Source organism: Heloderma suspectum, chromosome 3 (genome assembly GCF_057233095.1).
Source record: "Heloderma suspectum isolate Gila_16-S chromosome 3, 16-S_ref, whole genome shotgun sequence".
In the NCBI taxonomy this organism is placed as follows: Eukaryota; Metazoa; Chordata; class Lepidosauria; order Squamata; family Helodermatidae; genus Heloderma; species Heloderma suspectum.
In genome coordinates, this window is record NC_139460.1 from 52,915,042 (window position 1) to 52,939,435 (window position 24,394).

Below are 24,394 nucleotides of genomic sequence, written 5' to 3' on the forward strand. Positions count from 1 at the left end.
TGCTTGCTTGACAGATAGAGAGCCAGTGAGCAAGTGGGCAGTGGCATCCACCGCTCCTCCTTCTCACCACCATCGCCTGGGCTGGGCCAGAATGAGAGGCAAGTTAACAAGCAGGCTGAAGTGGTGAAGAGAAGGAACTCCAGTGGGCTCTAGCCAGTGGGCCCCTGCTGGGGTGTGGACCCTCAGCAGGTGCTTGATCATGCCTACCCTTGACAGCGGTCCTGGTGGGATCAGTGTGCACAGCTCTATGGCCGTACTCAATCATGCACCCTGTATTCAATGTACCCTGTTCAGTCTCACCATCTGAAGAGGGCTTCTGTCTACATTATGTATGGTGCGGGCATCCGATTGGGGCTCGAAGCTCTCTGATTTCTCACCAGCTCAGCCCCCCAGATACCAGCCCGCAGATCCCCACACATGCCTGACTTGATGTGCACTGAGTCAGGCATGCGTGTGGCTGCCCAATCCCTCATCGAGCTGCCATTTTGCATAAAAATGGTGGCTCGGCCTTTTTTCAATAACCATTTATGCAAATGGTGGCTGTAAAGGGGCCATTTATGCAACATAGCAGGCATAAACAGACTATTCACACCTATAATGTTGTGCAAATGGCCCTTCAAGGCTGCCAGTAGGGATGGGGGAGAATTTCTCCCCGAAACTTCGGGGGGCTGAGTGCCAACACATTCAGCCCCCCAAAATCGGTGGGGAAACTCTCCGCCCCCCCGGGATGGGACTTACCTTTGCCGAATGTCCCTCCCAGCAGCAGTTCGGCGGGTCTTCGTCAAGGGCGGGGGCGGCAGCCGGTCTTTCGACCGGCTGCCGCTGCCGCCATTACAAGGAAAGTAAAAAACAAACAAACCCCGTGATAGGCTACGTAACGATTAACGTAGCCTATCACGGCTAGATCTCCAAAGTCAGCCGTGATAGGCTACGTTAATCGTTACGTAGCCTATCACGGGTGACTTTGGAAAAAAAAAAGCGCGTACGCAAATGGCGGCCCCCATAGGGTGCTGCCATTTGCGTTCCTTATTTGGTCCCTGTAGTCTACGTAAAGATTTATGTAGACTACGGCAAAAATAAGGGCAACGCAAATAGATAGTTTTATTGTCAATCGTCGTAGATAAAACTATCTCCCCTGCCCCCAGCCTGAAGTTTTTGCAGTTGTGTTGGCAGCCTGACCACCATTTTGAATTGCCACAGAAATGGTGGAGAAAATTCTGCAGTCTGGGTAGGGGTGTGGAAGGTGACAAAAAGAAAAATTCTTGGAAATGTTCTTAGAAAAATGTCTTATGAGAAATTTTGGCTCTGCTCTATGGACATGGTATAAGGATTATCAGTGTCCTTAATTCCCTCGAAGTTCCTACCTTTCAGAAAGAAATGAGTACCTGGCACAGACAATGATACCTGAAAACTAAGATCAATTTTATACATTCCGTTATTGCATTGGACACAGGATTGAAAACTTGCTTTTGTAATTGATTTTTTTTCCACTGAAAAACTAATTACATCCAGTGCAATTCTTCCTTCACCTGCTTCCACAGGGGAAACTGTTTTGGCAGTGGTGGCTCCTGTCTTAAGCCTGAGCAGCTGCATTAATATTCCTCTTGCTTTTGTGTTTGTTCTTTCTGAAAGACCCATGATTTCTTTCAGCTAGTGATGGTGCTGAACTTTGGAACTAGGAGGATTCAGGAAAGAACTCGCTGTCACATTCCCTTAGCCCCCTCCTTCCTCACGCACACACACAAGAAGAGAGGCTTCAGTCTCACACCTTTAATTCACCATCAATCAGGTTCATTACAGATGCAAATCCTTGAAGACTCTCAGGCTACAAAGGAACACAGCTGCTTCATACATTTACGAATGGCTACAGGGGATCCAAATGGGAGCTACGATGTTGCCAGCAGTTTGAAACAAGAACTTGCTGGCTAGAATAACTTAGGGAGGGATGTCCCTCCCTTCCAGTGGTGCTCCCCTATGTTGACCTTCACACGTAGCCAATTGGGTCGAATGTCTGAGCTCCGCTTCTAACTTTTCCCTCTTTGCTCTGCGCCACAGTCTAGCATCCCTCAGGTCATACCCCACACTCTCCTCCTCCTCCTCCTCCTCCTCCTGGGTTCTCATGGAGGAGGGAAAGGGGGGGGCTTCAGGCTCAGCCATCTGTGTGTTAGTATCCTGAGAAGCATGCATATCCATATCTGAACTCGCTCGGGAAGATGCCTCCCCCAGTTCTGGCTGTTCCCATTCTGAGTCTGAACTGCTAACTATCTCCATACACTCAGAATCAATCTTGACGCTCCCCTACTTTGGAACCTCTCAGCTCACTTATAAGCTAAGTGCAAACCCATTCAGAATTAGAGCTTTGAATGGGCTTGTCCAGGTGCCAGCCCTCCATAATTTAGCCATTCTTTCCCTTTCTCATCCAAATCTATCAAACAGGCAGGTCCTGCTGTGGGACTCTCATTAGGCTTTTCAGCACTGTGGCACCACCTTGCCAACAGTTATCCATGGGAGATGTAGTTATCTTGGATCCTGGTGTCCTAAATGGTCATCAGAATCCATAGGACTAATATTTTCCATGGATCCTTGCACCAAAGGCACTGCTGCATATGTGAACAACTGTGCCAGGCACAAAGAATTATGAGTGACGTTGTTCACATGGGTACTAAAGACCCTATTAGGAAGTTCAGTTACATGGGAGTTTCCCATAGATCCTTATTTTCAGAATGCTGCCATAGTGCCAAAAATCTAATAAAGTCCTGTGGACAAGTGGGGCCAGAAGCTTCAGGAGTAGGCTGGGCATCAAGATAGAGAAGGACAGTTATGGGCTCCCAGGTGAAGAAGAAGGAGAATTGCTAGCTAAGGGCAAGAAGCTGTGATAGAACAGCTGAGGCAGCCCAGTCACTGAAGAGTTGACTGAGGAAAAAGGCAATGGGGTGGGTGGGGCTTCTGGCTCCAGAACATAAAAAAAGAAGGGGTTGGCTGAGAGGGGGGAGAGTAAGGCATAAAAGGCATGAGTGCAAGAGGAAGAGGAATTGGAGAGAGAGGGAGATGAGCCACAAGTGAGACTCTTGGAGGAGGAGCATGAAGGCCACTGCCAACAGAGTTCAGGCCATGAGCTGGAGGTGATGAAAAGGAGGAGGTGCGACAGAAACTCTAGGTAGGGTGGGGCCATGCTAAGGGAAGGATGGAGTTGGAAGGAATCTGATGCTACATTGCCCAAAGCCTTTGTGGATGCCTCAGTTCAGGACCATGAAAGTGGAGACAGGAGAGTGAGGCAGGGCACCTGGCTGAAGTCAACCACTGGGCATGTGTGAAATAGACCTATAAGTGTTTAAGTATAAGTGTATAACTATAAGTGTATAAGTAGGGATGGCAGAGAATTCCGCCATGGATCACGGTGAGGCCGAATGCCAGTGCATTCGGCCCCCCGAACTCTGTGGCAGAATGGCTTGCCACCCCCCCGCCCCCCCGCGGATCCCCCCCGGGATGAGATTCACCTGGGGCGGATCTTCCGGGCGGTGGTGGCTCTGGCAGCGGCTCTGGCGGCGGCAGCGGCCGGTCTTCCGACCGGCTGCCACCACCACCATTTCTACTCTTGTAAAAGAAAGAAAAAAAAAAGAAAAAGAAAGAAAGACATGATAGGCTACGTAAAGATTTACGTAGCCTATCATGACTAGGTTTAAAAAAAAAAAAAGACGTGATAGGCTACGTAAATCTTTACATAGCCTATCATGGCTGGGTGGGTTAAAAAAAAAAAACCGCATACACAAATGGCGGCGGCTATGGCCGCCGCCATTTGCGTTCCTTATTTTTGCCCTCTTAATCTCCGAAAATATTTACGTAGACTATGATGGCGAAAATCAAGGGGCACGCAAATAGCGTAGTGGGCGCTATTTGCATCCCTTTTTGATTCCCCGTTTTAGCCCTCTACGCTACTTGCATTCCCCTTGATTTTCACCGTCATAGTCTATGTAAATATTTACGTAGATTAAGAGGGCAAAAATAAGGAACTCAAATGGCGGCGGCCGTAGCCGCCGCCATTTGCATACACGGTGTTGTTGTTTTTTTTTAACCCAGAGCCCTCTGCGGCCGGAAATCCGGCTGCGGACGGCTCTGGCCTGGCCGGGCCTGGCTGGCTGCTCCGCAGACCTGCCGCGGAGCACAGCCAGCCTCAGAGAATTCTGGGGGGGAGGAACAGAGCGCCTCACCCCCGGCGAGGATTCCGGGGGGAGGGACGGAATGCCCCCCCCCACCATCAACATAATCCGCAAACAGGTAAGTGACTTTCGTACATCCCTACCTATAAGCAGCTGCAAATGAGTTGGGTTCTTGGTATCCTTGTGGGACGTGGGAAAGAGTGCATGGAGCCCTGTGATATAGAGTTGCCCCTCTGCCAGCCCCAATTGAACGAGCCCCCACAAAAAGGCTTCCATGTTGCAAGGCCTTGCCACCACCAGGTACATTTTTGGGAAAGGGAAGGGTATTGGCAGTGGTGGAGGAGGAGGCCACTATGCCCCATTCCCAAAACATAACTGGGAGCCTGATGCTCTATGGGACCATAGCTTGGAATGGGGCTGAGCTTAATTCAGACCTGAATTGAATCAAGACCAAGTTGAATCAAGTCCAAATTAACTCACTTGAGGTGAGCTCATTTCAAATAAGCCCGTGGGAGCACAGCCATTTCTAGTTACAACAAAGTCATCTACTTTTCAGGAAGTTCCCCAAAAGTCCTTATTGCCTGCCAGGCACACAGACTTCAGGAATACATGCCTGAGAAAATAGAAGGCCTTCACTGTCCCACTGTGTAATAGCTGATACATAATTAGAGTAATGGATTTCTACACATTTCCATCTTCTGGGTTTTTTTTTTTGTTTTTTTGTTTTTAAACTGTGTTTTTAAAAGGGCTACTTCATTTGGCCTAGAAGGTGCTGTTCTGTAAATTCCCAACCCTAGTTATTGGACCAAACTCATCAGAGTTCTATGAACTGAGTTTATTAAACATTTTGGATATTAAATGAATGTTTAATTCATGTGTCAACTAGGGATGGCTGTCGTGGGGAAATCCAGCCCTTTTGGGACCCGATGGATCCCTGTGGTACCTCCAACTTGGGTTGTACGTGTGAGCTGAGTGGCAGGTCAGTTCCCGAAACTGAGGAACTTTGCCTGGTTTGTCCCCCCCCCCCAAATCATGATTTGTGCAAAATTACAGCTGTGTCAGGGTGGAAACTGAGCCCAGAGAGCCTCAGAGCAGTTCTGAATTCTGATTCTGAGGAGGAACAGCTATCCGTGGGAGAGGGGCAGCTCATTCCTCCCAGGCTCAGCACCTGGCAGAGATTCCTCCTGCCAGCATTCCTAAGATAAATAGCGACCCTGGCAGTGAGGGAATGTGGGAGGGGGGCTTCTTAGATGCTCGATGCAGATGCAAAGAGCGACGAGCGATGGAGGGCACAGAAAGGAGGCATAGCGCCCGTTTGGGGTGCAAGCAATGGCTGCCTCCCATGGACCCAAGTGAAAGAGGGAGGATCTCTCCCTATTTCTGGGTCTTCAAGTGACTCTCTTTCAAACAGGGATCAACTGACTACTTGAAGCTTAGGCCACCCTGCTGTTCCTTGCTTTAGTCGCTGGTGATTAGCATCTGAAAGAGTCATTAAGTTGTAAAAGGATTAAAGCTTTGAAAAGAAATCCTTTTTTCTGTGTCTTGAGTTGGCTATTGGAATCTACTAGGAAAGGCCGCCAGAGCACTCCTGACAAGCTGTAAATACAGAAATCATGATTTGTGCAAACTTTGTGGTCGTAAATAGCACTATTTACAGAAAATTGCACAATTTATGGCTGTGCTTTTGCACAAATTGTGATTTCCATAAATATTTACAGCCATGATTTTGCGCAAATCACAATTTGCACAAATAGAAAATACCCCCCCATCCATGAGCTGGCCCAACTTGTCATGTGACAAGTTGGGCCAGCTCACGGATGAGCGAGGTAGAGTCTGGGGAGCTAAGCTGGCAAAAACTCACCAAGCTCTACCCCCAAAACATTTTGCTCCAATATGCCTAGGGTCAACAGGTGTTTGGCAGTGGGAGTTAAGTTAGTGCAAGTTAACTTTTCAAAATGTTTCCATTATAGCAACCCATCTCAGAAGTAGTAGATCAGGGGTGGGCAACTTGTGGACCTCCAAATGTTTTGGCATACAACCCCCATCAGCCATAGCCAGCATAGCTAATGAAAAGGGAAGATGGGAGTTGTGAGCCAAGACTTCTGGAAGAACACAAGTTTCCCACCCATTTAGTAGATCAACCCTCAGCCTGTGAGGACATGTGTAGCTGTCTGTTTTTTGTTGTTGTTTGTTTGTTTTATCAGTCTAATTACTCAAGGTACTGAGTATCTGCACTAAACAAGACCAGCTCATAAGCTGCTTTGCCAGTAGATTCCTACCTTCTCCATGATGGAGGAGAATATGACATCATTACCATAAGGCATAGTGAGGTAGTGGTGCTGCTCAGCAATTCAGCTGATACCCAGTCAGCAATTGAGCATCTGCACAATACCGGCAACATAGCAACCTCCACATCTTGACCTCTGTCTCACATTGCTCTTTGTTAAAAGCACTGGATCTCTGTTCCCCATGCCCGGGTGCTCAGTGCTGGAAACTGGTAGCCTACAACTACATGAACCCCCACAGGAACCACTGCTGCACTGAGATAATGAATTCTTGCTACTCTCACTGAAATCAATTAACCTGAGAGCTCTCGAAATATTTCACGAGGGGTTCAGTACCTCAGAAATTGAGCTTGAAGTTAAATCAACATCAAATTAGGTGGAATATAGCTTTTAGTTGTTCTTTTAGTTTAAGCGAGTATCTTCAATGCTTCGTTGCCTCCTACTTAATGCATTAATTCCATGTTATGGTTTCTAGGTTATCTCCAAGTTCACAGTCATTTTTGTGGATGAATGACTCACAGGTATATATTACTATTACTTTACTGATCTTCAGCAACAGGCTTGTTCAACACACTGTTCTGCCGAGCAGTAGCTGGAGTTATCAGATCTTATGTTTTATGTACCACATTTGTCATTTTGATGAATACTGAAAAAGGGAGAAAAAGAAATTCTGCAAGATCTTCACTAAAGATGCACATGGAACTTACAAGGGCATTGTGCTTTATCATCTAAACTTCTGTGGGTGGTGGGACATACTGAAGACATTTTTTAGCATTCTAAGATATGCTTTGCTGCTGTTGCTTTCTCAATTAGCAGGGTTTTGTGTGTTTTTTTAAAAAAAATCTTTACCTGAAATGTCAGTGTTTGTCCAGTTGCAAAGTGTGGCAAATCCCTGGGGTAGATCTGTTTGCAGATGTCTACAGTCAGCTCCATAAAATAGACAAGACCCTCCCAAATCAATTGAGTTGCTGATACCTGGGCCATTGCAAATCTCAAGGATGAGGGATAGGGAGAGGAGAACACTTTGGGTGGTTGAGAACGGGTTGCCATTGGTGATGCACTGAATTTTCATGAGATTCCATTTTTAATAGGGTTGTTGTGAGTGCCCGATACAGGGGTGGAGCCTGATGGACCCCCCCCCACTTTTCCCATCAGACTCCCATTTGCGGACCATGTACCACTTACTGGACCACTTACCATTTGCTGAATGCTGAGTGGTCTGCGAATGGGCATTGGCTGCCCACTGCTTCCCCAAGCCACCATTGTTATGCAAAATGGCATCCTGGGTCTTTCCGGGAAACTAATGTTGCATAGATTGCTGCCATAAAGGAGCCATCTATGCAACATTACAGGTGTAAACAACCCATTTACACCTGTAATGTTGCATAGATGGTCCCTTTATAGTCTCAATCTATGCAACATTAGTTTTCTGGAAAGATCCGAGATGCCATTTTGTGTAACAATGGCAGCATGGGGAAGGAGCAGGTGGCCCCATAGCATCCGCCAGTTGCTCACCAAGACATCTGGGGGCTCACACACAGTGGCAGCAGCTCAGTGAGTGACCATGTGTCCCTGGACAGAAATGAGTCTGTCCATCCCTAATTTTTGAAGGGTTTGTTTTCTCTTGCTGTCCGGAAATAAGATGCAATGAGCGTGTTCCAGTATTACTATGCAGTTATTTATTTTGGCAATTACGTTACCAGCTTCCCACCTGAAGAGCTCAAGGAGGTCTATAATAATATGTAGTAGTAAAACTTTATGATTCACAAGTAATCATAAAGGCTGATATAATGTAATATTACAATGTCATGCTCAGGATGTTATAGCAAACTACTGATGCAAACTATACCCCTTGTAGTTCTTAGTTGGCATTTCTTGATCCTGTGCTTCTCTTCTGTAACTTTGGCAGGCCTAGGAAATAACTTTTGCCTCCTTCTGAATTCTGTGCAATGTCTTTGCTCCCACTGTCCCATTGCTTCCAGTGAGCTGGAATGCCAATTTTTATGTCCTTTCTAAAGGTGAGCCTTATCCAGTCACTTTGTCTGCTATACTCAGAGATGACCCTCCCCAATTTTTGAGAGTCGACTTGATAAACTTTGTGCTGTGAAAGATTGCCAATGCCAAAATAATAGACACACTGCAAAATGGAATTGTAGAGATAGCATAAAATCAATTTAATATCAAAATAAGCAGCAAGACGAGGCTACTATAGAGGCTGTATTATTCAATTTCATATTTCATTAAGAACCTTCATTTTTAATTTAAATTAAGCTGCATTAGAATTTCCAAGCCGCTGCACCAGACTGCCACAGATCCAGGAATTTTACATCCAGCTCATCACGGACTACACAAGAATTCATTCATGATCATGTGCTTGCATTTTCAGGTTGTCATTCAGAGAAGAAGCCGTGCATGTCATCTAAACAAAAAACAAAAAACCCACAAATGTGTGTGTGTGACACATACTACTGCTCCAAGTTATAAAAGTTTTTGGAACTTTAAGCACGTCCTTGTTATTTCAGCTGAAGTGCGCATGAAGAAGTAACCAGAATATCTACATCTGAAGTAAAGCTGATATAATTATTCACCAGGGTCAAATTGTTTAAAAGTCAGAACACATCTTGTGACATGAGATTTAAACTGTATTGTGCATCTAAATTAAGTGAAAGAAGAAATCAAAGCCACTTCACATCATCTTAAGCCCTAACAAAAATTGTAGAGCTGGCAAATAATTTCCCCCCTAGCCTTCATATGGAGCAGATAATTCCCAAACTGCAAGGAACTGATTCACCAAATTTAGCAGGAGTTTCCTTCTCCCACCTCCCCCACCCCCACTTTTTTATATGTTCAGCATCATGGGGAAAAAAGATGAGGCGTGTTATCAGTATATATGGGATGGGATTGGTACTAAGTCCCCTTGCTCCAGTGTAGCCCAAAGATATGTTGATATAGTGCAGGGCTGGGGGTTGCTGTGTGAATAATAACATCAGGAAGCAGGCAGTGGAGGCTGGTGGCTCTGATGTCAGTGGGGCGGTGAATCTGGTCCAGATTTCAGTCAGAACTCTAAAGCAGCTATCCAAGCACCTTGGATAACTCCTTAGAGTTCTGACTGGTTCTGACTGAAACCTGGAACAGATTCACCATCCAACTGACATCGTAGCCACCAGCCTCTAGGGCCCCATCCATGACATGTCATCTGGTATCTGGCCAAAGCATAAGGAATGTGAGGGAGGAGTATAGGGAATGCAAGGGAGGAGTGAAGCCATAGGGATGTATGATAATTTTGGTTTTGCTCACAAAAGATGTGAGCATGCACTCTTTGAAGCCCTGACCATGATCACAAGCACATGTCCACCAAAAAATAATCTTCAGTCAGCAAACATGTGCTTGCATTAGATTTGCACAACTTTCCCAGTTCAATTTGTGCAAATTTCCCCCATAGACTGAATCAGCCCCATTTCAATCTATGGAGTCTAATTTGCCCAAATGTCATATCCGATCACTGCATGATTTGTGTCATTTCCCCATTCGCATGCAGAGTGAGCAGCAATCACAAACATGAATGGGAACTGGGCACGAGATGAGCAGTGAGATGATATTAGGAGAATGCTGACAATCTCAAACATCATTCGTTTGCCCATAACTATGAAGCCAAGCTCAGTCCCCTTTCTTCCTCCATCAGCAGGAAATGGAGGAGCAGAGGAGATGAAGTCATGGATCAGTTGCTCTCCTGTGTCTCTCCCTTCTGAGGGGGCAGGGCCTCAAGGGAAGGGGCTCTGCTGAGATCCCACAGGCCAGATGGGGCAACCCAGAGGGGGAACAAATTGGCCCATGGGCTAGAGATTCCCCATCCCTAGTGTAGTTTGTCTTCTTCATCAGTTTCCCAGCACAGTTTCACTGGCATAACATTACTACCTACAGCACTGGTAGCATCGCACTGGTGCAAGAGGGAAAACTGGATGGAGCTGGAGTATGTACAGACTGTGTCAAATCCATTCCATCTGGGTTTCACAGGTTGTTAGGCACCTTTCATTCCATTGTACACCCATCAATGGAATTGGGTTTTTTTAGGTTTCTGAATTTGCACAAATTTGTACGTGCAAAAATATGCAAATCCCCCCAAAATGCGCATTTTCACACCTTAACCTATGAGAGAAATACACATCTTCGGCCATTTTTTTTTAAAAAAGTGTATTTTTCTATGACAATATTTGTGCAAAATTCCCGAAGCTTAGAAAAACTTTCTGCAAGTCCACAAAATCTGCCCCAAAGTGGGAAAGCCAGTCCACTGCAAATCCGCAGGTCAGTTTCATAAAAATCCAAACTCATTTGGTTCCATTGTGGATTTCTCTGACATCCCTAGATGGAGCTTGGGATATGGGAGGAGCATGGATTACTTCCTGTGCTTGTTCAGAGGTTGGCACCACCCTAAATGGTGGAATACCATGATGTCTGCAAAAGAAGTGTTGTAAGTTAAAATATTTCCATTTAAGTTAAAGGACAGGCCCAGAAGATTGCTTCCCCACCCCTAGGGGTGTACAAATTACAAAATACTTACCTGGTTCCTCTGGGGCCATCAACAGTTGGGAGGGAGGTGCTGGTTCCCCCCCCCCAGAATCCCTTACCTGGTTCCCCCCCCTGGAATCCTCCACGGCCGGCTCTGCTCTGCGGTGACTCTGCAGAGCCTCCGGCCAGGGCTGGCCGCAGCCAAAATTCTGGCTGCTGCCGGGCTGCTGCGGCCGCAAATGGAGGCCGCTATGCCAGCCTCCATTTGCATGGCTGCCAAGCCGTGATAGGCTACGTAAATACTTATGTAGCCTATCACAGCAAAGAACAGGGGCGCAAGTGGCGTAGCTGCCACCATTTGCGCCCCTGCTCTTTGCCATGATAGGCTACATAAGTATTTACATAGGCTATCATGAAGAAAGGCAGCCATGCAAATGGAGGCCGCTATGATGGCCGCCATTTGTGACTACAGCAGCCTGGCAGTGGCTGAGAGACCAGCCGGAGCTGCTGCCACCACTACATCCGCCGCCGCCGGAGCCACCGCATCTGCCGCCAGGTATGCTCTGTACAGTGGGGGTGGGGGGGCGTTCCACCACAGATTCCGGGGGCCTGGATTCTTTAGAATCCAGTCTTACTGGAGTCCATGGCGGAATTCTCTGACATTCCTACCCACCTCCTTCTCTGCCCTCAGAGCCGAGGGCAGACTTCCATGATCAGGTCTCACTTTATGTTTTCGTAAACAGCAGCCTCTGATCTGGATGGGGACCATGGTGTTGGGTGAGGAGGTGAACAATTTTTTTCCATGCCATTTGCCAGATGTATGTAAATAATACCCAGCTGAATCTCCCCAACACCAGCAGCAGCTTTAGTGCCTGGCTTATCGCACTGCCAAGTACTGGAGAAAGAGGAGGGGGAGAGAGAGAGAGAGAGAGAGAGAGAGAGAGAGAACTCCCTCACAGAAAGGTAAATGAGCATGTGGGAGGGGTAAGGGAGGCTCAAGATCCCCAACTTTTCCCCAGTGTGTATTTCCTGAAGAAGGTGCAGGATTTAAAGATTCTCATGTAAGTGAAGGGTGAGAGATTTGCAGCAGGGAAGGGACTGAAGACTCACGATGGATGGGAATAGAAGGTAGTGTTGTGCTTAGACCCCCCAATCTGACTCCGAAGCCACTTCAGGGCTTCTGAGGCGGGCCTGATTCAGCTCGGGCTGATTTGGGTAGCTGCCAACCCACCTCAGCCTATGAAGCCGAAGCAGGATTTGGACATTTGAATCCCGCTTCACCCCCCACACACACACAACATGCTGCCCAGACACCCTAACATGCCACCTCACCCCCAGCTCCTTATCTGGGCCCTTGCTCCGTGGGGGGGGGGGTGCCGCCAGGGGACCCACTGCTGCTGCTGCCGCCAAGGGAGCTGCTGGGGAAGGCACTGCCGGTGCTGCCTGTTGCAGTCCGCCAACTGCCTGTTCTGCCCTCTTTGCAAGGAGGGAAGAACAGGCGATTGGTCGGAGGCACAAGCAGCCTGTCAAGCCTGCAAGGCCTCCTTCCTTGCACGAAGGCAGGAGTCGCCCTTCAACTGTGCCCTCTCCCTTCCCTTCCTTGCAAGGAGGGGAGGGGAGCCTGGTTGGAGGCCAACTCCTGCCTCTGCTCAAGCCTTCACAGGTTCCTTGGTTGTGAGGAGCCTGTGAAGGCTTGTGTTAGGTTAGCGGCGGCAGCTCGCAGTGAGGGTGGGCTGCCACCAGTGCTGCCCGGGGAGCCACGGCCGCTGCTAGCTCCTAGGCCCTCTGGACGCACGCTGGCAGCCATCTTATTGTTCTGGGGAATGGGGGGAGCCATTTTTAATATGGCGACTTCCTGTACTTCTGGAAATACAGGGAGTCATCATTTTAAAAATAGCTCCCTCCATTCCCCAGAACAATAAGACAGCTGCTGGAGCACATCCAGAGGACACAGGTAAGGAGCTGGGGGCTGGGGGGCGGCATGGCAGCTGGGCCTCTGGATTGCACTGAAGTGCTTTGGAGTGACCTGATTCATGCCCCCTCTGCCTCAACTTGGAGGTGACCCGAAGCGGCCCGAAGCACCGTGCTTCTACTTGGAACTCGGGCATTGGGCTGAAGTGAAGTGCAGCCCTAGTAGAAGGGGGTTGCTGGTGTGTATGTGTGTGGGGGGGGGCAGGGGGAGAGAGAGAGAGAGAAAAGAATTTTGTGGTTTGGATTATGATATGAGTCAGAGGAGAATTTAGAGGGATATCACACTCACTGTATATGTCACCAGGTATTGTACATAGGTAGAGATTTCATGGAAGAATACAAATGTTGGGGAATGTATAAGGGTTTACCGCCACCCCCCCCCCTTTGTTAGTTTCTGGTAAACCAGCAGGGTGATGATAACTGAAAGCTATGGCTTCCTAGCCATACGTGACTGGCTGTTGTTGCTGGTGGTGGAGTTGCCATGGGCCAAGGGAAATGTGTTTCAGTGTTGCAATGTTACCTTTTCTCATCATGGTCATCATTTATTTATACCCCACCTTTCCCTCTGAAAGTGGCTAACAACATCATATAAAAACCAAAAAGCAACAATATAAAAAATTACATAACGATACAAGTATTACAATAAACCCATAAAAATGTTCATTTCAGAAATTAACCATTAAGTCAGTTAATAAATATAAAATGCATAAATATATTGAAGAAACAAGGGTTTATGTTCAAAACATAAATTGAAACCCATAATTTAAGCAAAAATACACACACCCCACTCAAGCAGCCAGTATAGAAACTGTTTGGACCAACAGGGGGGAAAAGTACATATTGATGCATACAGTGTACAAAATACAAAGGACTACCATACCCTGAAACCCTGTCATATGAAGCCTGCCTTCTCACAGCAGGGTAATAGACTGTGACAGCAAGAAAAAGGAAGGTAGCCAGAACTACTCTCACGCCAAACACAGCAAATGTGTTTGCTTACATGGTGGCATTCTTTGAGGCTCCGAACAGGGAGTGTGGGCTGGAGCTGGTATTGTCCACACCTATGGAGATTACACTACTGTTCACTTCCTCACAAAAAAAGTTCAGATTTTCTAGGGATGTGTGTGTGTTTAAAAATGGAATCAGCATCAAGGAAATACAAGATAAGGACTGTTTGTTGACAGTGTCATCTGGCTGCCCTGAAAAAAGTGAGTGAATGAAGCATAGCTACTGCAGAAGCAACACCCCTTCTGGAAACATCAAATGCCTTCTTGTCCTGATACCTTCCTGTGAAACAGTCCTACATGTGACCTCCTTGACCTACAGGCCTCATATATCTCAAGCATCCTTGGCTCCCTTGCCTCTTGGTGTTCTAGCTGCTAGAACATTTTCGCTCTTGTTCACAGAACTGTTTGTAAGAGAATTTACTCTGTCTTGTCCTTTCTCAGTTGCCCCTGAGAACTGCCTCAGTTCTACTAGCTGCCTTTTTTCAGTCTAGTCCCTATCCTGTCTCTCTTCCTTCAGCCAGCATGTCTTCTATATTGCATATCCTTTGTGCTACTCCCCCCACCTTTCTGCTTCATAGCTTAAGAGAGCAATCCTGTGGCAGCTAGTCAGTGTCTAGACGGCCATAAGATTTTTTGGTTTCTAGGAACCAAGCTCAGAGCTCTTGGTTCTCAGAAACCACACTCCCTGTCCCCTCCCCTGCCACATCATAGGCAGCATCATTCTTCCCCATCTCCACACTCATAACTGCAGTGTGGATCAGGTGAAAAGGGGGCATTCCCAGGAGCGGGGAAGGGAGGAGAATGCGGAAGGGTCATTATGACGCTTCCTATGTGTTGTGCAGCCTCCCCCCTCCAGCACTGAGGTTCCCAGCTAGACAGCCAAAATCAACTGTCTAGCCACAAATGCAGTGCATCCGGAGCATGGAGGAGAGCACTCCCTCCATGCTCCACCTGCCCTGCATTGGATATTCATCCACGTCCAAGTTCAGAGGCAGACGACTATCCCAATAGGATTGTGCCTAAAGCTCTTACTATCCATAACTAAGGCATAGGAGAGGCATTTAATTGAGATGTTATTGTTTTTATCATTGTTTTATTGTGTATTTTACTTTTTCCGATGAGGATGAGGCACAAGCTATTTCCTCAGGGACAAGACAGTCAGTGTCTGATTCAGGGCCCTCTCAGCCAGAGGACACAGCCCTGTCATTGTCCTCTGGCTCACAAGATGAGTCCGCAGTAGAAGCTCCATCTCCCCAGCCCCACAGAATTTTCAGGCTACAAAATCAGGGCCTTCTCTACAGTGGCCCCAAACCTTTGGAACAAACTGCCATCGGAGGTCCACCATGCTCCATCATCACAGACTTTTAAGAAGGCCTTGAAAACATCAAGGCCTTCTTAAAAGTCTGTGATTTTCCCTTGGCCTTCTATTGATAATGACCACTATTGTCACTGTTACTGCTGTTAACATAGTTGCTGGATTTATTGTTGGCTTTTATTGCTGGGTTTTTTTTTAATTGTGTTTATGTTTTTTTCACTTTTAATATGTTAACTGTTTTTATGTATTTTGTTGCTGTGAGCTGCCTTGGGAGGGCTTCTTCCCTGAAAGGCAGGCAGCCAAGAAATATTTTTAAATAAATAAATAAATCAGGTGAGGGCACTTTCACTGTCCTGTCAGTGCTTCCAGGAGGGGCACTGCTAGCCCAGCACTCTTTGAAAGGAGCAGAACTAGGTGTGGGCATCCAGTTTGGCCTCAAAACTTGGTGATTTCTCACTGGATTGGCCCCCTGAGAACAGACCATTTACACCTGTAATGTTATGTAAATGGCTGCTTTATGGACGCCATTTGCAGAAATGGTTATTTATGAAAAAGGCCAAACCACTATTTTTTACACAAGATGGAAACTCAGCGAGGGAATGGGTGACTGCACACTGCATACCAGGTGCCCACACACCGCCTGGCAGCTCACTACCTGCGGCTCGCAGGGCCAGGCAGCTGATGGGGGTCCACCGAGCAGCATGAGGGGTGTGTTATGGTGAGTTTGCCCATCCCTAGGCAGAGCTGACCGCAGTACAAGTCTTGTCAGCCTACATAAAGCTTCAGTTGGTTTTAGCTCCCTGCTGAGCTGAAGTCCCCCTGTTGTTGTAGTAAGAGAAAGGCCCAGCCAGCAGGACTCATTTGGAGCTGTCCAAGGTCCTATTTTCTTCTCCCCTTGTTCTACCAATGGATGCTACCAGTTTCCCCTTCCAACTGTCCTATTCTGTGGCCTCAAGGGACCACAGAATAGGACAGTTGGGGCAGGAATCACCTGGTGATGAGGACAAGGGTGTGTGGCCATCTAGGGAATCCTGGAAGGTGGAATTTGGAGCCCAGGTGGGCTGGATTTGGTCCCAAATCCTGATGTTCTACACTCCTGTACTAGAAGGTATCAGAAATTAGCCCACTGGCAGATTTTAGTCCACCTTCTGCCCATGCCTGCATTCTACCAATCATAAAGCTGAACAGTGTGTGTGTGAAGCAGCTGTATATTAAAATAGGAAGCACAATTCTGGGAAAATTGGCTTGCGCATTAGCTATTTTTTAGGTACGCAGCTTGCAAGCACATCATTCTGAGACATTTCTAGAGATCTGCGTGCATCGTAAGACACAACTTGAATTAAGCTGTTATTGCTCCCAGATCTGACTCCCTGAACCACTTCCCAAAAGAGGTTCAGGAGTTCATGCCCCTTCCCCCAAGCTGCTGCTAGCTGCAACCTACTGCCAAGCTCTTTTGCCCCAGGTCATACCTCTGTCCTGCCCTGGCTATTTTAAAACTGGCAGTGTGGGCATTTTATACATACATGTACAAGGCATTTATAGCTTTCTTTTTCTTTTCTTTTCTTTTTCAAGTGAATCAGAGATAAAGGCAAAGAGCAGCAATACTTACTGAAGCAGAACAGGAGGAGGGAAAATAAGAAGCAATGAGGCCTCCTCATGCACCCTTTTGTATTAAATGTTACTTAGGGAAAGAAGGAGATGCCAAGCTGCTTTTGTTGTCGGCAGCCACACATCTCCTGCAAGTTGTACTTCTGTCCTCAGTAAACCATTTCAAATTTTTAAGAAGAAAAACAAGATTTTAAAAGTCACACATCAATCTTGAAAGGGCCAATCTAATTAGCAAACAGTCTGATCTTGTGGTCATATTACACCAGCATTGCATCAGCCTAATATAGTTGTGATCCTATGCCACTCTCATTTAGAGATGGTGTGGGCACCTGATTCTTCTGGGAATCTGGCAGAACCCCCACCCCCGCCCACACCCCTGAGCCCCACTCACTGAGCCCCTGGCCCTGCTCTCCCCCTGTCCGTGCTCAGTGAACAGACTGCACTCACCCCGGTGGCCTCGTCAACCTCCACAGTCACCATTTTTTGAAAAATAAAATGGTGATCACAAAAATGTGCATATTAAAGTATACATGAAAATACACATTTTGTGAGTGCACATATTTGAATATGCAAAATTGTGCATTTGCAAATGCACATATTTGTGTATGTGTAAAAATGTGCATTTTTGTGCATATGCAAATATGTGCATTTTTGCGATTGCCATTTTATTTTTCCAAAAATGGCAACCATGGAGCTCGCCGGGGCTGAGTGCCCACTGCTTGCCAAGCATGGGAGGGGCCTAGCATGGTCTGGGGACCAGCAAGTGGGGACAGGGACTGGATGGGTGCCCAGAGAAGCCAGACAGGGGTGAGTTCGCACATCGCTGCTCCCAGCAACAAAGCAAAACAACAACAACAGCAACAGCAACACACAGTATCAGGAGAAATAAAAGCAGCAATAGCAGCTGCAGAGAAGGTTGAGGGACTGTGCCATCTACCCACCCTCCCCACTATGACTTCCTTCTGTGCTTGAGGAGGCCAAATGACTCTCAAGTAGACTCTCAAGTAGACTCTCAAGTAGACTCTCAAGTAGGCCAATGGACTCACAAGTTGGGTGGTATAGAAATGAAATAATAATAATAATAACCACCACCACCACCACCGCTGCCGCTGCCACCACCACAGCCTCCAAATGTTAGCCTCCTTAGACGCATCCCTTTTTTGGGAAGTGGGGAGCTTTTATCTAGCCTTCTCTAGCTTGTGCAGACCTGCAAAACTTCTCAAGCAGAAAGAAGTTGGGGAATGTTTGAGGAAGGGAAGAGGGTATCTACCCTCACCTGCACCTACTTTGGAGAGGGCTACAAAAGACCTGTCTTTTCCATGTCAGAGGTTCAAAGAGCGCCACAATGTAAAAAACATTCATTTATTGTAGTGCGTGTGCTTCAGTGGGACAAGGGAGTGACATTACAAAAGATAGAAAAAAGCCCTGAGAGTAACATTTCCTCTGCCCCCTGCCCTTCCTCAGAGTTGGAAGGGGGGAGGAGGAGGAGGAGGAGGAGCAGGAGCTCAAGGGTGCACAGATAAGAGGGAGGAGGCCATTTTAGCAAATTATTAATGAGCTCACCCACTTTTGTCCTTGCTGTGAAGACAGATATAGCGAGACTGTAATGAAAATACATTTTAATAAATGCAAGGTGGAATCACAGTCGCAATGCAGTTTATATCACACAAATGCAACACCTCAGCAGCAGTAAGGGTCTATAGCTGGAAGCATCCCTTGTCATACAACCAATGCCATTATGTTTGTGCTGTATTCAGGGCACAGTGAATTAGCAGTGAACCACTCTCTCCTGCAATGGTACCTAGCTTCCAATCTCCCTCACCCCTTCCCTTGGCCTGGGAGACCCTCCGCTTTATCAGCACAAGTGTGGAACAATGATTCCCCCCCCTAAATTCATTGCCCCACATTGTGGAGCCAGTGTGGTATAGTGGCTAGAGTGCTGGACTGGGAGTCGGGAGATCTGGGTTCTAGTCCCTGCTCGGCCATGGAAGCTCACTGGGTGACTTCGGGCCTGTCACAGATTCTCAGCCCAACCTACCTCACAGGGTTGTTGATGTGAGGATAAAATGGAGAGGAAGAAGATTATGCAGGCTGCCTTGGGTTCCTTAAGAAGGAAAAAAAAAGGCAGGATACAAATGTAATAAATAAATAAATAAATAAATGTTCACCAGACAACATGACACTGATTCTTCAGATATGTTATAGTGACCCTAACTACCCCTTTTGTAAGTTATGCAGTTATCTATAATAATGGAATGAACCAAAATGCTCCCTCAGCAGTATCAGCCTTCAGTGCAATCCAGACTTGCCTCTTACATTAGCACAGGGATGGGGAACTTCAGGCCTGGTGGCCAAATCCAGCCCTTCTGGGATACCAGTGTGGCCTTCTGGGATTCTGCAGTTGGCTGTACCCACTTCCCTGGCCCCATCAACCAGCCACCATTTATTTATTTAATACATTTCTATTTGGCCCAAAATAGCCAAAGCTCTCTGGCTGGTTCACAACAATTAAAGCCATAAAATTCAACACAATAAAATATATCAAAGTTTAAAACTACAGTATAAGAAACATAAAAATGGAAATAAAACGTAGCAGCAGTGCAAAGATTTTAAATATTGTAAGAGATATAAAAACAACAGAAAGAGGAAGACTAAAATGCCTGAGAAAATAAGGTCTTCAGCTGGCACAGAAAAGAGCACAATGTAGGTGTCAAGTGAGTGTTTCTGTGGAGTGTATTCGACAACCGGGGTCTACTAATGCCACAACAGAAAAGGCCCTCTTCTTAGTAGAAGTAGCCACCTTCTGGTGGTTTCTCAGCTTGTGCACATTTTTCTCCATTCTAAAAGGTTGAAATGCCTCTTCTAAGGCTTAGAAAACAGAAAGAGGTGAGCATCCAGCATGCATCACAAAGAAGAGAAACGGGTTCTCAGGATGCAAGACAGAATTTATTATAAGAAGCCCAACATGTTTTGGCCTTTTTTTCTTATTGTTGGCCTTCTTCTTCAGCCCCAGTCACCAGTAGATTGACACAGGAGACAATCTTTTGCTGAAAAAATTCTGCAGACTTTTTTTCTTTACCCCCTGAAGAAGGCCCACAATAAGAAGAAAGAAAAAAAAGGCCAAAATGCATTGAGCTTCTTATAATAAATTCTGTCTTGCATCCTGAGAAGCCATTTCTTTTCTTTGAGATCTTCTAAGATTTAATAAGTGGCACGAAGAGCTTCAGGCACAAAATGCTGGCATTTATTTATTTATTTATTTTGTATTTTTGGTCCCATCCCTTTTGCCTTTTGCTCTGCCCCTGTTTCCTTTGGCCCCACCCACAACTCTAGAATGTGGCCCCTGAAAGATTCTCTGAAATTGAATTTGGCACTCAGGCTGAAAGAGATTCCTCACCCCTGGACTAGCACCATAGCATCATGCTGTTCTTTACATAATAGCCTTTTGGGACATTATGCACATGTAGGTCACCCATAAAAATGGGGAATTGTATATATGGCAGTCCACATGCACAATATATTATCTGAAAAGGGCTATAATGTACAATGGACTGAGAAAAGGTAAACCACTCTGAGAACTGCATGCTAGTTTTATCATGCTGCTACTTTAATTTGAATATGTTCATAATTGTACATTTTGTTGATAGCTTCAATCCAGCTGATTAAGGTTGACAAAACTTTGAAATTTACACCCAGCAGATAGACCTAAACAGTGTCCATTATCTCTCTTTTTTCCATTCTATATGATTTATGAGATTCTCATAGATTCTTGGAAGGGAAAATAAAGAGGACAAAAATATTTGTTTTCTAAAGAACAGGAGATGACCACCACACTTTCAGCTGAACAGAGAGATAAAAGGATATTGCATGAATGGAGAGAGGTTTCTTTCACTTCTTTCTTGGGACCAGTAAGGTTGCCTGCGTTACCATAGTTCCTGGTTTCCTTAGTAACCCTTCTCTTTATGGTTTAAACTAACCATATGAACATAATGTGCAGCCAGTGAAGGCTCTGTGGAACACACCACTCTGATAACGGTCACTTTTGGCCCTTCTTATTCTCTGTGTGCATATTTGTATGTGTGAGAAAGAGAAGGGGGGATGCATGGTATGAGGAGCAAAGAAAGTGGAGGCAAGACTCTAGTAGAAAAAATCTAGTGTTCTGTTTCACAGAATTCATGTGGAAGATAAGGTATAGATCCCTTTTTCCCCAAAGAAGATTTGGAATTTTCATACACTTATACCATAAAGAATAGGTGACAGCCCAGAATATACAAAAAATACTATTTCTATTCAGAAACCAAAAAGAAGAGATACATCCTTTCCTTTATTGTACTAGTGGTTGAGGGGGGAAAGGCTTTTCACATGTATTTTCTCATCTTTCTATAAAGAATGAAAAGAAATATGGCACGGTGGCTGAAATACAGTTTGAGTGTACATGGTATGTATTAGATTATTGTTGCAGTTAAACCATGAACCTATTGTTGATGAAAAATGGTAATCTGACAAACAAAGTTATTTGCAAAGACAAAGAAATGTATATGCACTCATCCTTTCTTTCAAGAACTGAACTGTTGCTGTGGTAAAAATGAAAAGCTCTGCAGTAGCCCATTCTCTCTGAAAAGTTTATAGAGATTAGCTTTGAACACCAGCCTGTTGGGTTAAAAAATTAACTTGACACCAGCCTATACAGGTGCATATTGAAGTTTTAATATCTAGAATTTCCCATCAACCCTTTCTGAATCCCTCAAGGGTGTCTTTCAGTTAAAGTCCTATTTCTGCTGCTCCCTGTAGCATCATTTTTATTCCTAAGTAAATGAAAATGTTCTCCTCCTCAAAGAAACCCCAGTGTATGAAATCACCAATTTTGTACTGCAAGTGTTTCAGTGCCATAACCATTATGTTTAAAATGATCCATGAGGAAAATAAGTAAAATTCTATTTTCTTCTACAAAGGCATTTTTAAAAATTGCCTAGGGCAAAAAAAGTTGCATTTTAATATTCCAGAAATGGGATTTTTGTGATGCTTTACTTTCTGCTCTTCTAAAAGTATCAAGTTGTTCATAAATAAACAGTGCACTGCTTCCTGGTAGACCAAAGAGAACTTAGTAAAATTGTACAGAATGAAGAAATTAAAGGTATTTTTCCAGACATGAATCTAGTGGGATGGTGCTACTGCATTCATGTTCTGTTGTGGGCTTCCCATTTTGGACTAAATAGGCCTTTGGTCTGACCAGTATGGCTTGTTGCATGGGAAATCTTAGGATATGGTATCAACTATAGTTAATCTAAAATAATTATCTTAAAGAAAAAAAAATCAGATTGCATTACCCTCTGAAAGATTTTAATCGAACTGCCCTGGGCATATATGGTTTTCATTCTGCTAGAATAACCTCTCTGGTAAGGATGTATGGATTTTATTAAATCTGTTCTAGTGTTTCACAGATTGTCAGGCGTCTTCTGTTCCACTGTGTGCTCATTGATGGAATCAGATTTTTTTCCCATAACATTTTCACTAATTGACGTGTGTATTAGTTAATGTGAATTAGTGCCAATATGCATTAATACTAATGCAAATTAGAGCAAATCTCCCACCTGCAGTGAAAAAAAATGGTCTGTGGGACCTGTGTGACTTGAAAAAAGCTAGTCTGCTGGGGAATCTGCAGGTTGGATGCATAGAAATCTGAACTCATTTGAATCTGTTGTGGATTTCTCCTGGGAGGTCTCATAAGCCCTCTTTGGGCATTCTACTTACCATGTTGAAAGAATGTGTGAAGAGAGGAGCTCTCCGGCCCTGCCCCCTCTGTCACCCTGTGTGTATGGATGGCCACGATATGAAGAAGAGCACATCCTGTAACTGTGGAGGTACTCCACTTGATTAATAACCCTGGTCAGAACCCCAGTTTTTCATTTGGAGAGAGTCGTGGGCACATACAGGTGTTTATTTGTTTATGTATTTATTACATTTCTATACCACCCCACAGTTGAAGCTCTCTGGGTGGTTCACAATAATGAAAACCTCAAGGTACAGCATAAAACAATATAAAATATAAAAGTTTAAAACTACAGTATAAAAGTACAACAAGAATAAAACCTGGCAGCAATGTAAAGATTTAAAATACTGATTTCAAACAGCAGAGCTAAAAGAGTAGAATGCTAAAATCCTGGGTAGATAAAACAGGTCTTCACCTTGCGCTGAAAGGAGTACAACTGTACAACCCACGTGGGGACCAGGTGAACCTCTCTAGTGAGCTCATTCCACAGCCAGGCTGCCACAGCATATACACATGAGGGCTCTTTTCATATTTTATTATTCATGCTTGGAGATCTGCCTGCTCCCCCTGCCTTCATGTATTCATAGAACATTCTAAAAGGGGCTACTGTGTAGGGGAAATAAAGAAAGGCCCAGGCAGGGAGAACTAAGGAGCAGTGAGTCAAGGAATAACTACAATGCTAAAGATAAGATCTAGGGATGGACGAAACACTTACCTTCCGTTCCGTTCTGTTTTCGCGGTGGGGGGGAGGCGCTCTGTCCCTCCCGCCGGAATCCTCGACAGGGGGGGAGGCGATCCGGTCCTCCCCCCCTGGAATCCTGCCCAGCCGCCCGCAGCCAGACATCCAGCTGCTGGGCAGCCCTGCAGGGATGCAAATGGCAGCTGCCGTAGCCACCGCCATTTACATCCATGTACTTAGTCATGATAGGCTACATAAATATTTACGTAGCCTATCATGGCAGGGGGGAAAAACCCCAGCGTACGCAAATGGGCTACCGCCATTTGCATACACTGGGTTTTTTTCCCCCTGCCATGATAGGCTACGTAAATACTTACGTAGCCTATCACAGCCTCCGTAGGGACGCAAATAGTGTCCCCACATTAGCTTTGATAGGATACGTAAGTATTTATGTAGCCTATCACGGCTATGAAGAGGAAGAAGCGAATGGCGGCCACAGGATGGCCGCCATTCGCAAAGCAGCGCAGACGGGAGCAGGTAAGTGCTCCGTTTCGTGCGCCTTTTGTGGGTTGGGGGCGGCGGGGATTTCATCCTATGCGCCTTTCGTGGGTTGGGGGTGGGGCCTTTGTTCCGTGATGGATTTTGGGGGGCTGAATGCACTGGCATTCAGCCTCACTGAGATCCATCATGGAATTCTCTGACATCCCTAATAAGATCAATATCTTAGGTTTCAATGCTATCGTAGGGGATAGCAACAGCTGTTAAGATTTCAGGACTGTCTTTGCAATATACATAACAGGAAACCGGTACAAAGCAATCTGCATCTACGTTAGGGTTGGCGGAGAATTTCTCCCCGAAACTTCGGGGGGCCGAGCGCCAATGTGTTCGGCCCCCCGAACAAGTTTCGGGGAGAAATCCTCTGACCCCCCCCGCCCCCCACACCCCCCCCGGGACGGGACTTACCTTTGCCGAAAGTCCCTCCCGGCGGCGGGTCCGGCCGGCGGTTCGGTGGGTGTTCGAGCGGGGCGGAAGCAGCAGCCGGTCTTTCGACCGGCTGCCGCCGCCGCCATTGCAATAAAAGAAAGAAAAAAATACG